Consider the following 14,888-nt stretch of genomic DNA (forward strand, 5'->3'; position numbering starts at 1 on the left):
ATGCTTCATTAATATTATTATCTCTCTTTTTTATTAGTCTTTTTCATGAACTCACAATATGTTCTTCATGTTCATACTTCCAAAAACACGATTAATCTCGAGATATCTTACTTTCGCATTCACCGTTCGTTATAAAAATGGGATCTAACAGGCACATTCTGAACCCTATCAACAATATATTGCTAAATGTGTGCGGATTATCGAGGGGTTCAGAATGGAAGCACATTGGAATTAAATAGAAAATGGTGCTTATGATAAGGGGACTGCGCAAGAAAGTGACATCCTCTCTCCTATTCATCGTCTTTTGCATCGCTTCATCACAAACACCATTAATCAGAGACAAGAGGGGGACAAGTGTCCGACTATAGACGTATTTTTCTTATGGGCTCTTATATCCTCCGATGTTTATGTGGACTTACCATTTCTTTTGGCGGATTTTTCTTGCAGTCCGTACAGGCAAGGATAGACGAGGGTCTTCTTTTTATGGGGGTATGTTGATTACCCGACTAGCACGTTCATTTGGAGTACTTGAAAAATGTTATGTCGTCCTCTTGACTGTGGAGCCCCAGAAGCCTTTATCCACACTACTTTATTCGAGGGAAAATATTGTCGTTGACCATGGGATGGGCCATTTTGCCATTCCTGATGACACTTTACGAGGCCAAGCTCCGAGGCAGGTTAGGCAAAGAGGAAGGGAGCCTGAAGCAGATGAACCACCAATTGTACGAACCGATGACGAGTTGCCCATGGATCCCTATAGCATTGCAAGGCGGAGGTTTGATGATAATTTGGCAAGGAGTGCCAACTATACCAACATGAGCCTAGATCATTTTATGGAGAAAATGCTTGTAACCCGACCTACTCATTTTCCTCCTATTTACCCATATGCACCGAGTTGGGAGGAAATGTGGAGAGAGCAATGAGATTGAGCAGGCGGTAGTGGAAGAGGAGGTAATGATGGAATTGATGAAGATTGAGATATCTATGCTTTTGTTTTAGTGGATTGAAGACTTTTTTTTTTATTTTATGTCTTTTATTTTTGTGTGTTTAGTTTGTTTGGTGTGGTTGTTTGGATACTTATTTCTTTTTGGTTTTGTTGTTTGGCGATGTTTCCTACTTTCATTATTTTTCGAGTTCGGGAGAGGGTATTATTGGCAAAAGAAGGAGATTTATAGAGAAAGATTAGAAACGATGAGAGAAGCGAGCTTTGAGCAATTTTCAGGGTGCTTGTTTGCGTCAATAAGTGAGAAGTCGCGCCTAACAGCTTCATACATTAGTTGGTGCTACAAATATTCCATAAATCAGTTGATTCCGGCACAGTTTATTGCCATTTCAAGACCACCACGTCATGGTAATCTCCACCACGTTGTGGTGTCGCAATCAAAATATCATAATAACAATATGTTTGGTCCACCACGAGGTGGTGAACTCTGCCATGAGGTGGTGCTTTTTGAGTCCGTTTTTTTGAGTCTGATCCCGTACTTTCAGAAGTCTAGGTGTTCAATAGTGGTGTTTCTAATTTTATATTCATTCTCACGGTATGGATGAGTTGCTCCCACACCATGGAATTTATTTTAACGCGATAAAGAAGTATTATCCCAGCTGCCACGACATGGTTGACACTTTCCTATGTCGTGGGGGAGTTGTTCATTGCATAAGGAGGCTGCCATTATACTTTCCAATTTTGTTTCACACTTTCAAGCAACCTGGTCCTTCTACACATTTCCACACGAGTCGAGATGCATCTTCTACCCTAGGGGAGTCTATTTCTTTTTCTCCCTATTTTTAATTTTATGTTTTGCATAACATGCAATGAGGGCATTGCATGAAATAAGTGTGGGGTAGGGGGTATATTATATTGCATAGGAAAAAGCATTTGATTTTTAAATTTTTGCATTGCTAGTTTCAAAATCTGCATTCATATAGACTTGAAATAATAGTTTAACTTAGGAAACTTAGCTAATTAAAATATTTGCTAGTATAGTATGGGATGATCCGATGAGAACCCAAATATTTACCTTAGCCAACACATATTACAGTGTATTTGTGGCTTCCCATTTCCTAGCGAAAAGTCATGAGGTATGAAAGGTAATCTGGTAAATTATATGGCATAATACGTTCTGCAGCCTAAACCTGAAATCTATCCAGGAAAGCTTAGTTAGTCATTGCACTTAGACTAATACCTTAACCAATAAAAGTCGAAGCTAAGCTCCTTGCTTAAGCATGTAGGATTTGAGTGAAAAGAAAAGAGTAAGATACATGTGAAAAAAAGAGAGAAATTACCAAAAAGTTCAAGAGTTTTGGGGTAGTCAAATTATGAAATTCAAAGATCAAAATTCTAAAGAAACCCAAAAGTTGAAGATACCAAAATCAAACAAAAAAGGTGGTGAATTCAAAGAAATCAAAGATCAAATATACAAAGACAATGAAGAATTCAAAGAGCTCCATTGTGGTATCAAAGTTGTAATTTCTAGAATTTATGTAAGCTTGGTTCTTTAGCCAAAAATGCCTTGATGGTAAGCAAGATTTCTGAGGATTGATTCAGAGGGTTGCAAAAATGAGGGTCGTATAAGCTAAGGGGCAAAGGTTTATAAGGATTGTGAGTATTTAGGAGTGGGAAGTTCTTAGGAATTATAAACACAAATGCATGCATTGAGGTCTTGGGATAATGGCTGGATTTGAAATTGATTGTTTTGTACTTTGCTGGTAAAATAAGAAATCAATTTGCTTGGGGGCAAGAAAAGAATAAGTGTGGGGTAGTTTGATATGTGCATATTTATACACATAATTATACATCATAAATTAATATTTTAATTACTTTTATGTCCTTATTAGAACAAAAGATACTTAATTTGTTATGAATTATGTTGTAGGGATAAAAGACATGCTTGGAGCAAAAAGGAAGCTGGAAGCTGGACCTGGGAGTTGGGAGTTTGAATCAAATCTTTAAAATGGAGAAAAAAAATACCCAACACGTCGTGGTGGATTTCCCACGTCGTTGAGAAGTGAAGAATCCCGATTTTCTTCGAAGACTTGAAGAACGCGAGATAAAAACGAAGACCACGACGTGGTGGCCTTACCACGTCATGGTGCTCTGAATTCGAGAAAACTATAAATAGATCTCATTCTCCTCCGAATTGGAACCTTTGGCAATAGAAGTAATCATCGCTTTTGAAGGCAAAGCACCTGTTCTAAGGCTTGGAAGCAAGTAATTCGATCATACCTTTGGAAGTAGGAGCACTAAGGAAACAAATCTTTACACTTCGACTTTTCATTATATTTTTCCATCTCAATTACTTTGAATTTCGATTTTATATACTTGTTTGGTGAAATCATGAGCAAAATTCTCATGACTTTCGTTTAGCCTAGGATGGATTGATTATTTGTGGTTGAATTTATGGATTGGATTTAGCTATTTGGTTATTTGTTGATTTTGCTTATTAAAAAACCTAAAGTATTTTGGATAACTATTTTCTCTACTTATTGTTGAATTTGATTAAGATAGTATGACTATCTTTCTTAGTTGGATTTGAATCTTATGATCTTTTGAATTGCAAAATTTTAGGACTAGAGTTTTGAACAAAACCTAGGGTTAAGTAGAAGAGTGGATAAAAATGTATAGGAGCTAATATGTGACGAAAAATCATATATTGAATTGAATCAATAAACTAAATTGATGAATCGATTATAATTCTAATCAATACGAACCGAACACTAGTAAACTTGTAAGTTTGTCCGCTTGATCACCGAATAAATAAGTTAGTTTGCTAAACGATTAAATTAGTGAATATTAATTTAGTCATCTTAGGAATCAGTAACCAAAGAAACTAAAGTCCATTGCACTTCCATAAATCAACCATAATGACAAGTAAATCCGAAGTTAAACAAAAGTCTCTTACTCACCTTGGTTAATTCATCGTTGTTCTCTTGCCTTAGTCAGTGTTAAATTAATTAATTGATAATTAGTTAGTTTGGTATTTTAAGTTTCTAGTCTTGTAAAACTAGAAAAACAAAACCTTTTCTAATTGCATTAGTAATTAGTTAAGTAGTAGAATAAAGTCAACTATTACACCGTTCCTTGAGGTTAACACTTGTTCTTACCATAGTTATACTATTATACGATTAGGTACACTACCTAGTGTGTTTAATGGTCTAGTGAAAGAAACATTAGTTTTATAAAATTGAAACTTGAATAAATACATACACACATTAAATACACATCAACTAGTCAAGGAACCTTATGCTATTGTTTATGTTGATTTGTTTAAAATAGTTGTAGTAATTTATTTATTCATATGGTATGTAATAATTAAATAGATGAGTTTTCAATTTGTTTATTTTTGTAAGTAACATACTAGTTTTATAAATAATTTATTTTGTACAAAAATATAAGAAGAAATGAAGATGAAGCCAATTTTGAATATCAATAAGTGTGACAACCGCCAAAATTTGAGACAGTTCTAGATTTGAATAAACTTAGTTGCACATATAGGCACGTCACATACTAGACTTTGTAACTAGAAGCTAAGTTATAACTTACTAGAAACTTGGAAACAAGTGGAATCGAAGGATACCGTACTTAGATTTCACATTTATATGTAAATTCTACAACTACTTAACTGTAACAACTATCCACATTCGAGTCATTCCTTGACTCGAGCATTTTTTATTTTCATGTAGACATATAATGCACTTGACCTAGTAATATAACTTAGGTCCGAGTCTCGTAGGAACTTAAGTCAAAGTTGAAAACTATGACTAGTATACTTGATTCCTCAGTTTCACTTTAATCTCGAAACCACTACATATAATGCTAATAAACCGATAAAAAAATTACAAACATTATTTCTAACTTAAATAAGAGTTAGGAAACACAAAAATAATTTGAAGTCTCAAAGATTCAATTTATTTTGATATTCAAAGTTTAGCAAAATCCGAAAAACCCTAAAAACCCAAAATACCTAATTTTATAAACTTTAACTTCAAAAATTATATAAAAATAATTATAAACCTTACAATATCAATTTAAAATAATTAAATTCAGGGAAATATAATCAAGGAAAATAAAATTTTAAGTCACTAACATTTACCCTTAATTTACAAGTTAAAAATCAAGGTTTTATGAATAAAAACTAGGTTAAGGTGTATATTTTATAAAAAATTGATATTTATATCAAATATTTCAATTTTATAAAGATGGAAGAGAGGGAAATCCTCTCTTATTCCCCCAAAACCGGCCACCCACTTTCCAAGACACCTATTCCCAAAAATTTCAAGCATTTACTTCACCCTCACACTACATCTTCCTCTCTTCACTATCTTTCACACTCCAACACATAATCCACTCATTTCTCTCAAATTGCTCTCTAAAACCACGAAAATTCTTTAGCCAAGAACACTTCTCAAGCGCAAAATCTTCATCAATTGATGTTATTCTTAAAGGTAGACACGAAAGTCCTTTGATTTCCTTCACTTTTCTTTCAAGTTTTACAAAGTTTCCTACACTTTCTTCTTCTTCTACACCATTCTGTTGTAAAGATCATGAACCCATAAACATACACACACACCTATGGTTTTGATGTGATGGTTGTAGGACTTCACCCAAAAACATCATGCATGGCAAGATGGTGAAGTCCCATGACCAAAACGTAAGTCAAAATCAACATAATACACGTTTCTACAAGTTTTGTGTAAAAAATCACTACACGCACCATGAGTTTTCTTTCAAAAATGAATTTTGAACATTTCAAAATCATGCATGGCCATCAAACCAACATGCATGTGAAGATTTTTGATTTTTAAATGTTAGATGTTCAAAGTTCATTATTAAAATCTTTCAAATGTGCTCATCAATGATTTTGTTTACTTAAAGATACCCAAAACTCATTTTCTTCCCAAATATGATTGTTTCCAGAATCCCACCAACAAGATGAGAAGTTTTGGAAATGTTTAGAAAATAATTCACTTTTCTTGAATTATTATAATTATTGCAAGAAAATAGAGCAATAATTCATATAAAATACTTTCTAAAGTCCATAAATGCTGGATAAATTTGTGGACAGCTCCTAACGTTAATAAAGGCTTCTCATTAAGTTTCATTGGTTTTTTTTTTACTGTTTGATAGGATTTTTAAATTTGCTTTTGTTTAGTTCCAATAAATCATAAAACCACGATAGAGAATGTGAAAAGCCCATATATGATTTTTCGAAGCTTCTATACCTATGGAATACTCAGAAAAGTATTGTAAGGATTTTTCATAATGTATTTATATTTTTCCATGATTTTTGGGTATATAATGGACTAAAATAGGGAAAATTTGTTTTACTCATCCAAAATTCATGAACATTTACCAGAACATCTTTTATTACATTAGGATGTTATATAAAAAGTTGGATGACTTTTCTCTTCTGTATGCTATTTTTGTTCTACTTTCCTAAGATTAAATACACATAAATCCAAAAATCATTTTGAAAACCTCCTAAAATGTTAACTTTTAACATTTCAATAATGTGAATTTCCACTTGAATTTTATATACAACAAATTGATTCATAGATATCTAAATTTCACAAAAAAAAATGTTTGTAACTTAACAATATTAAATTTTGACACAATATTGGCATAATTCTATTATAGTAGTATGTATACTAGTATTGGATTTCGATTAGAGACTCATTAGTGTGTAACATCGTTGTAGGAATCGATAGTGGTACAACTGGAACGTATTTCAAGGCATCATTTGCATCATTTCAATGCATTGTGAGAATTCACGGCCCCTATTTTCGGTTTTTAATATTTTGGGGGTGGAGAAGCATGTCCTAAATTATTTATGTTCACTGTATTTGTTTGACTCATATAAACTTCTTTGATATATTTTGCATATATGTGTATGTTAGTTTAATTCATGAGGATTGTATTGTGGTTAATTCCCTCAAAACATTTGACACATTAAAATGAGCAGTCAACTACCATTGGGGTGGTTATTTTATAAAAGGAATTTTTAATAAAAGGTTTAAAAATGTTCTAAATCACTTAAACAACAAAATTAGTACTAGCTATTAATTTTAAAATTTGATCACGTCAATTTTATAAAACCGGGTTTTATAAAAAAAACATTGTTAAAATATGATTTTACATAAAATAAGATTTATTTAAAGTATACCACGGCTTATTGAATGCATGTAATAACCATGATATAAAATGTTTTTTAAAACTAGAATTATAAAAACATGAAATACCCCTTATAAGCCTCAAATCTATGCAATCAATTTTGAAAAACACGTGCATGTCTCTTGTATATACTAGTGGGATAAAGGATAAATAAACACATAGTGTTATCTTTTGATGGTCAGGGTGTATTGGTGATTTCTATAACAAAGTTATAGGTCGATTACTCAAGTTGTTCAAATTGGATTATTTGATCGGAAATCTTTTGTGATAAAGCATACATAAGAAAAAGAGATTTGAGGCATAGATGGGATCAAATTCATCAAACATGTCTATTAAATATTGTTACTAGTATATAATTTATAATCAATATCTATTTATTTGGATTCAAATGAATAGGATAAAGCTCATCTAACCATTTATTTGTTTTGCAACTTGGATCCTAGACTTTGATAATCAATGTTTTTAAAAATTAAAAGGGTATTAATTATGAAAGATTAAATATTGAAAATAGTAAATAAATTTTGTTAAATTTTGTAGATATATATAATCCACTCCCATTACCATGAATCATAATTTCTTTAATGAACTAAAAAACAAATGACATTCAATATATACAATTTCAATGAATGGGTTCATGTTTTGAGAAACTGGAAATTATACACTCGTAAAGGACCTATTCTTAAACCACCTACTTTGAGCAATAGACCTGAACATGATACCTAGTAAAGACATCAATGTGATGCTAAAGATGATTCGAACATCATACTAGGAACAATTATTTTTGACTTCCAGAAAGTCTTGGAGAATGTAGATGTATATCTGCTGATATAACAAGTTGTGCAAATACCCCTACAATATCGTGATATTTTGTTTAAACCATTTCAAAAAATGGAATAATGCAAGGCTGAAAAGAGTCATCATGTGTGATCTAAGAGACTCATAGTTTATGTAATGAATGCCTTTAGGCCTAAGAAATCCAGTAAGGCCCATAAAGATAGATATTATTACTTTTGTGAAGAATCAAGATACTGGAAGAGGAACCACTTCTTTATTTGAAAAGAAAGTCTGGAGAGACTAGTACTTCGTGTATCTACTAGATAGAACTTATATTTTTCATATAACATTCAAGTACTTAGTACTTAAATGTTAACATGGTATTTGCAAATTTCTTGCAGATACTCAAAAATAGTAACCAGCTATATACATGCAAGTTGGAACTTCACTCTTCGAGTTTAGTTCAAAATTTATACATAGACATAATTTACTTATATTGTAAAACAATTTTTTGTTTTGGAACAATGTATGTAGTAATTTAGCAAGTCTAAATATATGTCTCTCTTTTTATTTACTTAAATCGTCTTTCATAACAATTATATTCATATTCAGAAATTATTAACTTCTATTTAAGTGACTTGATCTCATAAAAGACTTATGAAGTAAATATCAATGTTTTATAAATAACAAGTTCTATTTGAAAATATGTTGACTTGGACTAGTTTTAAATCAAAGTTATCTAAGACATTGTTATATTTATTATATAAATGAAATACACATATTCCAACTTCAACAAAGGGATCTTTAGAGGAAAATAATGTAGCTGATTTGATATATGTGGATCTTATTTATATATAAAGATACATAATGATATTTTCACTAAACTGTAGCGAAAATGATTGTTTAGGTACTATTCGTTGTGATGTATAACTTCATTTCTAATGAATGTTTAAGAATTAGCACAAGATACCAAAACAACTTTATTAACAATTGCAATAGTTATAATTATATATTACATGTTAAAATATAATTATGAAATCTTTGTTGAAGTTTTCAAATACAAAGTTGAGATTCAATCTGGTAACTATTGGATTAGGTGTCTAAACCAATAACTAAATTGGTATATACTTGAATTAAAAACAAAGTCATTTTGGGTTGCCCTCAAAATTAATAATTGACTAAAATGATTTTTGGAGAGAAAGGCTAATTTATTGATTATTATTTCATTAATTAATAGAAATAAATGGTTTGTTAATATATTATTAGATTAATATACTAATTAAAAAAATTATTATTTAGTTCATAATTAATTGGAATTAATTTTAGGATTAATTAGATTAACTAAAAGTGCAAGGACCAAAGTTGTAATTGTTTAATAGTTGAACAAGAGAAGCATTCTAGAATATACCTAAGGTTGGCCAAAATTTGGTTGATCCTTATGGTTTCTAGATTATTCCATGTGCATAATAAAGCAACTAAATAAAGTAAAATTTGAAATAATATTATTTTATTTCAAATTACGGTTATCTAGAGTTTTCCTATCAGCTATAAATAAGACCTTTAGCCTATGATTTTCAACCACTCTATTTCTAAAAAGAAATAGCACAAAAACCTCATCCCTCTCATTTCTCCCCAAGTGTTCTTATTGCTGAGTTTTGGGTACAAACCATCAAATGCAAGATTTTTGTTGCTTGCTTTCTAAGAGCTTTTTGAAGAAGGATTTGGTTGATTATTTACAGTAATAATAAACATGTACGTAAACCCTAATCCCTTGTAATTGTTTATTATAGTAGGGTTCTTGATGTTCATTGATTGTTGCTATCAATAAAGAAAACTTAGATCCAAATAGGTTACATGTGAACTTAATGGTTAAGTTTTTCTGCCACATGTTTTAATTATAAATTTAAAACCATCAACGGTATCAAAGCTATAGTTTTCTATTTAATTGTGCATAATAACGAATAATCAAAATTAGGGTTTATCGAAATTAAATCCTAATGGCCATGATTTTCGATTTTACTGTGGTTTCCTGGAACCCTAGCCTCACTAACCCTATTTTTCGAAAATGGGGGTGCTCTTTTAGGGTTTTTATCTTATTTCCTTAATTATTATTTTAAAAGCCAAAAAATTTAAATAATTAAAACCTAATAAACCCAACCCGAATTTTTAAAAAGTTAGAAGGGTTTGGATTATGATTATATTTGAATTATTTTTTAACTGTTTGATTTAAATAATTATTTAATCCCTAGTTTATTTAATTAATTGTTTAATGAAAAGATAAAGATAAATTATAATTCGTTTAATATTAATTAATTAAAAAGGTTTAATTTAGATAATTAATATTTAAACCTTGTATTTTGAAAAGTTTTGAAATACACCTTATATATATATATATATATATATATATATATATATATATATATATATATATATATATATATATATATATACACACACATATATATATTTATACTATTAAAAGTTTAATATATTATATATAAAATAATTCAGTCAAATCGGTAGTGCACCTTATTCACGAAGCCAATCTATGAGGGAGGTATAAGGAAGTGACCTATAAAATGACCGTCATTGGGTGTCCACTCTCACCCACCACTCCCTTGTATGGCGGAGGGTCGTTAGCTGAATGAGTTTAATAGGACATAATCTTATTAAAAGTATACTGATATAAAACTACTAGAACCTTCTTTTGAAAATCTCGCTCTAGTTAATTTAGGAAAAATGTGAAAAGTATGCTAATCCATGAAAATGCACATCATACTTTAAGATGTCGTTAGTGGAGTGTGTGTGTGGTTAACCGACACACTAATAGGGACTTTAAAGAGAAATGACGGGCATCTCGAAAATTATCATTGTTAATGGAACATGTTTGGTTAAACGACACATTAATCAGAGATGATAAATGACATCGAGGTTACCAAACATGTTTTTATAGTTATTCACATCTTGTTTGTGATCATTGGCATCCAAGTCACAAATAGAAGAGCATTATCTGAGATTAAACATGTCATTGATAAGATTCAGTGAATCTCAAAAGATTTAGGAATTTCACAGATTAAAATTGGTGAATTGTTTTACCTACCTAATAAGTTCATGATAAGATTATGGCATCCCTCTTCTTAGTTGTGAATCGCTATATTGGATCCTAGCCGTAAATATTTATCTTGGGTTAAAATATTAATGAAACTAACTAAAACTTTTCTTCTCCTATAGATGTCTACTTCCAATGATGATGCTACTACCGCTCAAACCTCAACCAACAACAGCAACTTCACTTTACTATCAATCCTCTCCAAAGAGAAATTAGTTGGTGAAAACTACATGGACTGGATCTGAAATCTCAAAATGACTCTTCGATATGAGGGCAAATAATATGTCCTCGAAAAACCTCTTCTTGAAATCGATGAGTCGGGTGCTACTCGTGAAGTGATTTCAACTTATAAGAAACACTATGATAACATAATGAAGGTCGCTTGCATCATGGTTGCAACTATGGTACCTGAGATGAAAAAGTCCTACGAGGACTACTGGACATACGAAATGTGCTTGGATCTTGTAGAAAAGTTTCACAAGAAAGCACATCAAGAGAGGTATGAGGTCGTCAAGGCGTTAATGGCATGCAAGTTGAACAAAGGAGACTCCGTGTGCACCTATGTGCAAATAATGCAGAGATATATGGAGTATTTGGAAAAGCCTAATGTGTCTTTTGACAAAGAGTTGGCTATAGACATGGTCCTGAATTCTTTGCCTCCTAGTTATGATCAGTTCATCCTAAATTATCATTTGAACAAAATAGAGACCACATTGACCCAAATCCACAGCTTGTTACAACCTGCGTAGTTGGGGATGAAGAAGAATCAGACCCCTTCTGCGAAAAGTGCTCCTGTCCAGGCCATTAAACATAACAGAGGAAAGAAAAACAAGTCTAATCCTCAATCAACCTGGAAGGACAAGGGCCATGTTGGAGGGTCTAGCAATGGGTCGAGGGAAAATCCCAACGTTGATATTCTGGTTGTATCAGATCCAAAGGAGGCCACTTGCTACTATTGCAACAAAAAGGGCCATTGGAAAATAATCTACCATAAATACTTGCAATACATCGAGGATGTCAAGGTCAAGCCATTATCGGTAGGTATATACATTATTCAAGTCAATAACTCACAACGTACTCGCTCTTGGGTCCTTGATACAGGATGTGGTTTTCATATTTGTATGATTTGCAGGGGCTAAAGGAAAGTGAGGAGGTGTAGCATGGAAGAATATATCTGGTTATGGGGAATAGGCTATGTTCACTTGTTACCAAAATTGGAACTTATGGTCTTGTGCTCGATGGTGATGTTAGAATAGATTTTTTTTAATTGTTGCTATTCGTCAAAAATGATGTGAAACATTATTTCTTCTCATGCATTGTTTAGAAAAGGTTTTAGATATTCTTTTGATCATATGAATGGTTCGATTTTAGCTTATAAAAATTATGGTTTTATGTTTAAAGCTTTACCTTGTAATGGTGTGTATGAAACCGTGATTTGTGTTTCTATCTTAGGCAATAGTGTATTCCAAATTGAATCGTCTAATGATGTAGACAAAATGTGCTTGTGGCATTGTCGTCTTGGATACATTAACAAGAAATGCATTGCCTAACTCCAAAAGGATGGAATGTTGGAATCATTTAACTTAAGGTCAGATGATGAATGTGAGTCTTGTCTGTCAGTTAGATGAGAAAATCTCCTTTCACTAGGTCTTGTGAAATAGGTGAAGGTTTTTTGGATCTCATACACACAGATATGTATGGACCCTTCACATCTACCACAAGGTATGCTAATCGATTCTACGTGACATTTATGGATGATTATAGTAGATATGGGTATATCTACTTAATCAAACATAAATCATAAACCATTGAAAAGTTCAAAGAGTTTAAACATGAGTTCGATTATCAATTGGACAGGAAGATAAAGATATTATGATCAGACAGAGGTAGATAGTATCTTAGTATCGAGCTCCATCACTATCGACATGAATGTGGAATAGTTTTACAATTGACTCCTCCTAGGACACCACAACTTAATGGTGTGGATGAGAGGCGTAATCAAATTTTGTTAGACATGGTTCGTTCTATGATCAGTTGAGGTTCCTTTCCTATTTATTTCTGGGGGCATACCTTAGAGACAGCCGCCTATATACTTAATCTTATCCCTGATTAGAAGGTTGCCATTACACCACACGAGATGTGAAAAAGGGAAAGTCCCCTTGTTAGCTTACATCAAATTTTGGGGCTGTGAAGCTTTTGTTAGACGACAGACTCATGACAAGTTAGAAGTTAGAAGTGAGAGGTGTATTTTCATTGCTTACCACATAAGTCTTTCGGATACTTGTTCTACAGACCTAGTGAGAACGTGGTCTTTGTAGCTCGAATAGGAATCTTTCAAGAGAGAGAACTCATATTCAAAGAGGATAGTAGGATTTTAATTGACCTTAACGAGTTTCAAGAGCCAACCAGTGAAGGAACCTTAGAACACACTAGCTCTCAACTATAGGATGAGAATACTGTTAAGCCTAATAACATTTCGTTACCTCTTTCCCGATCCAGCAGGGTTAGCATACCACCTACGTTCTATGGTTTCCATATAACGTTTGATGGTGACACATTTATCATTGACGGTACACTCGGAAATTAGGATGAGTCAGCTAACTACAAGGAAGCAATGGCAAGCCCTGAGGCTACCAAAAGGAAAATGGAAATGCACAACAAGATTCAGTCGATGTTTGACAACCAAGTTTGCAATTTGGTTGATCATGAACCTGGTCGAAAGATAGTAGGTTGCAAATGGATCTTCAAGAAGAAGATAGACATGGATGGGAAAGTACACACATTCAAAGCACGACTGGTTGCGAAGGGCTTTACTCAAATCTTCGGGGTTGACTATGATGAGACCTTCTCACTAGTGGCTAAGATCAAGTCTATTAGGATAATGATTGCCATAACTACCTCTCATGATTATGAAATATGGCAGATAGATGTCAATACTACTTTCCTAAATTGAAAGTTGGTTGGGGACATTAACATGAGCTAGCCAGAGGGTTTTGTACATGAAAAGTTTCCTGATAGGGTGTGTAATCTTGAGAAACCCATTTATAGATTGAAACAAGAATCTCGCAGCTGGAATCTTTGCTTCCATGAGAAAGTCAAAGAATTTGGTTTCTATAAGAGCGAGGATGAGTCATGGGTGTATGTCAAAGCTAGTGGGAGTATAGTAACTTTCCTAGTATTGTATGTTGATGAAAAACTCCTTATGGGAAATGACATTCCTACCTTGCAAGAAGTGAAATCTTATCTTGGGAAGTGTTTCTCCATGAAGGATCTAGCGGAAGTAGCCTATATTCTTGAGATAAGTCTTCATAGGGATAAAAAGAAAAGAGTTACTGGTTTTAGTTAAAGTACACACTTGGACAAGTTACTAAAACATTTTAGTATGCAAAATTCCAAGAAAGGGGAACTGCCTATTTAGTGTAATGCCAAGTTGAGTAAGACTCAAAGCCCTAGGATAGATGAAGAAATCGTTGACATGAGTCGAGTCCCATATGCTTCGGCTATAGGATCGATCATGTATGCTATGACATGTACTCGCAATGATGTGTATTATGCTTTCACCATGGTTAGTCGATTTTAGGGCAATCCTGGCAGGGCTCATTGTACTGTAGTAAAGAATATTCTTAATTATCTGTGAAGTATGAAAGACATGTTTCTAGTCCTTGGTGGTAGTGATACATTAAGAGTAAGTGGATATAATGATGCCAACTTTCCAACAGATCGAAGCAACTTATGTTCTTAGTTGGGATGGGTGTTTTTGTTAAAAGGTGGAGCGATTACTTTGAAGAATTCCAAATACGAAACGGTGGTTGATTCTACTTGTCAATCAGAGTAAAT

Source organism: Lactuca sativa, chromosome 9 (genome assembly GCF_002870075.4).
Source record: "Lactuca sativa cultivar Salinas chromosome 9, Lsat_Salinas_v11, whole genome shotgun sequence".
Classification (NCBI taxonomy): Eukaryota; Viridiplantae; Streptophyta; class Magnoliopsida; order Asterales; family Asteraceae; genus Lactuca; species Lactuca sativa.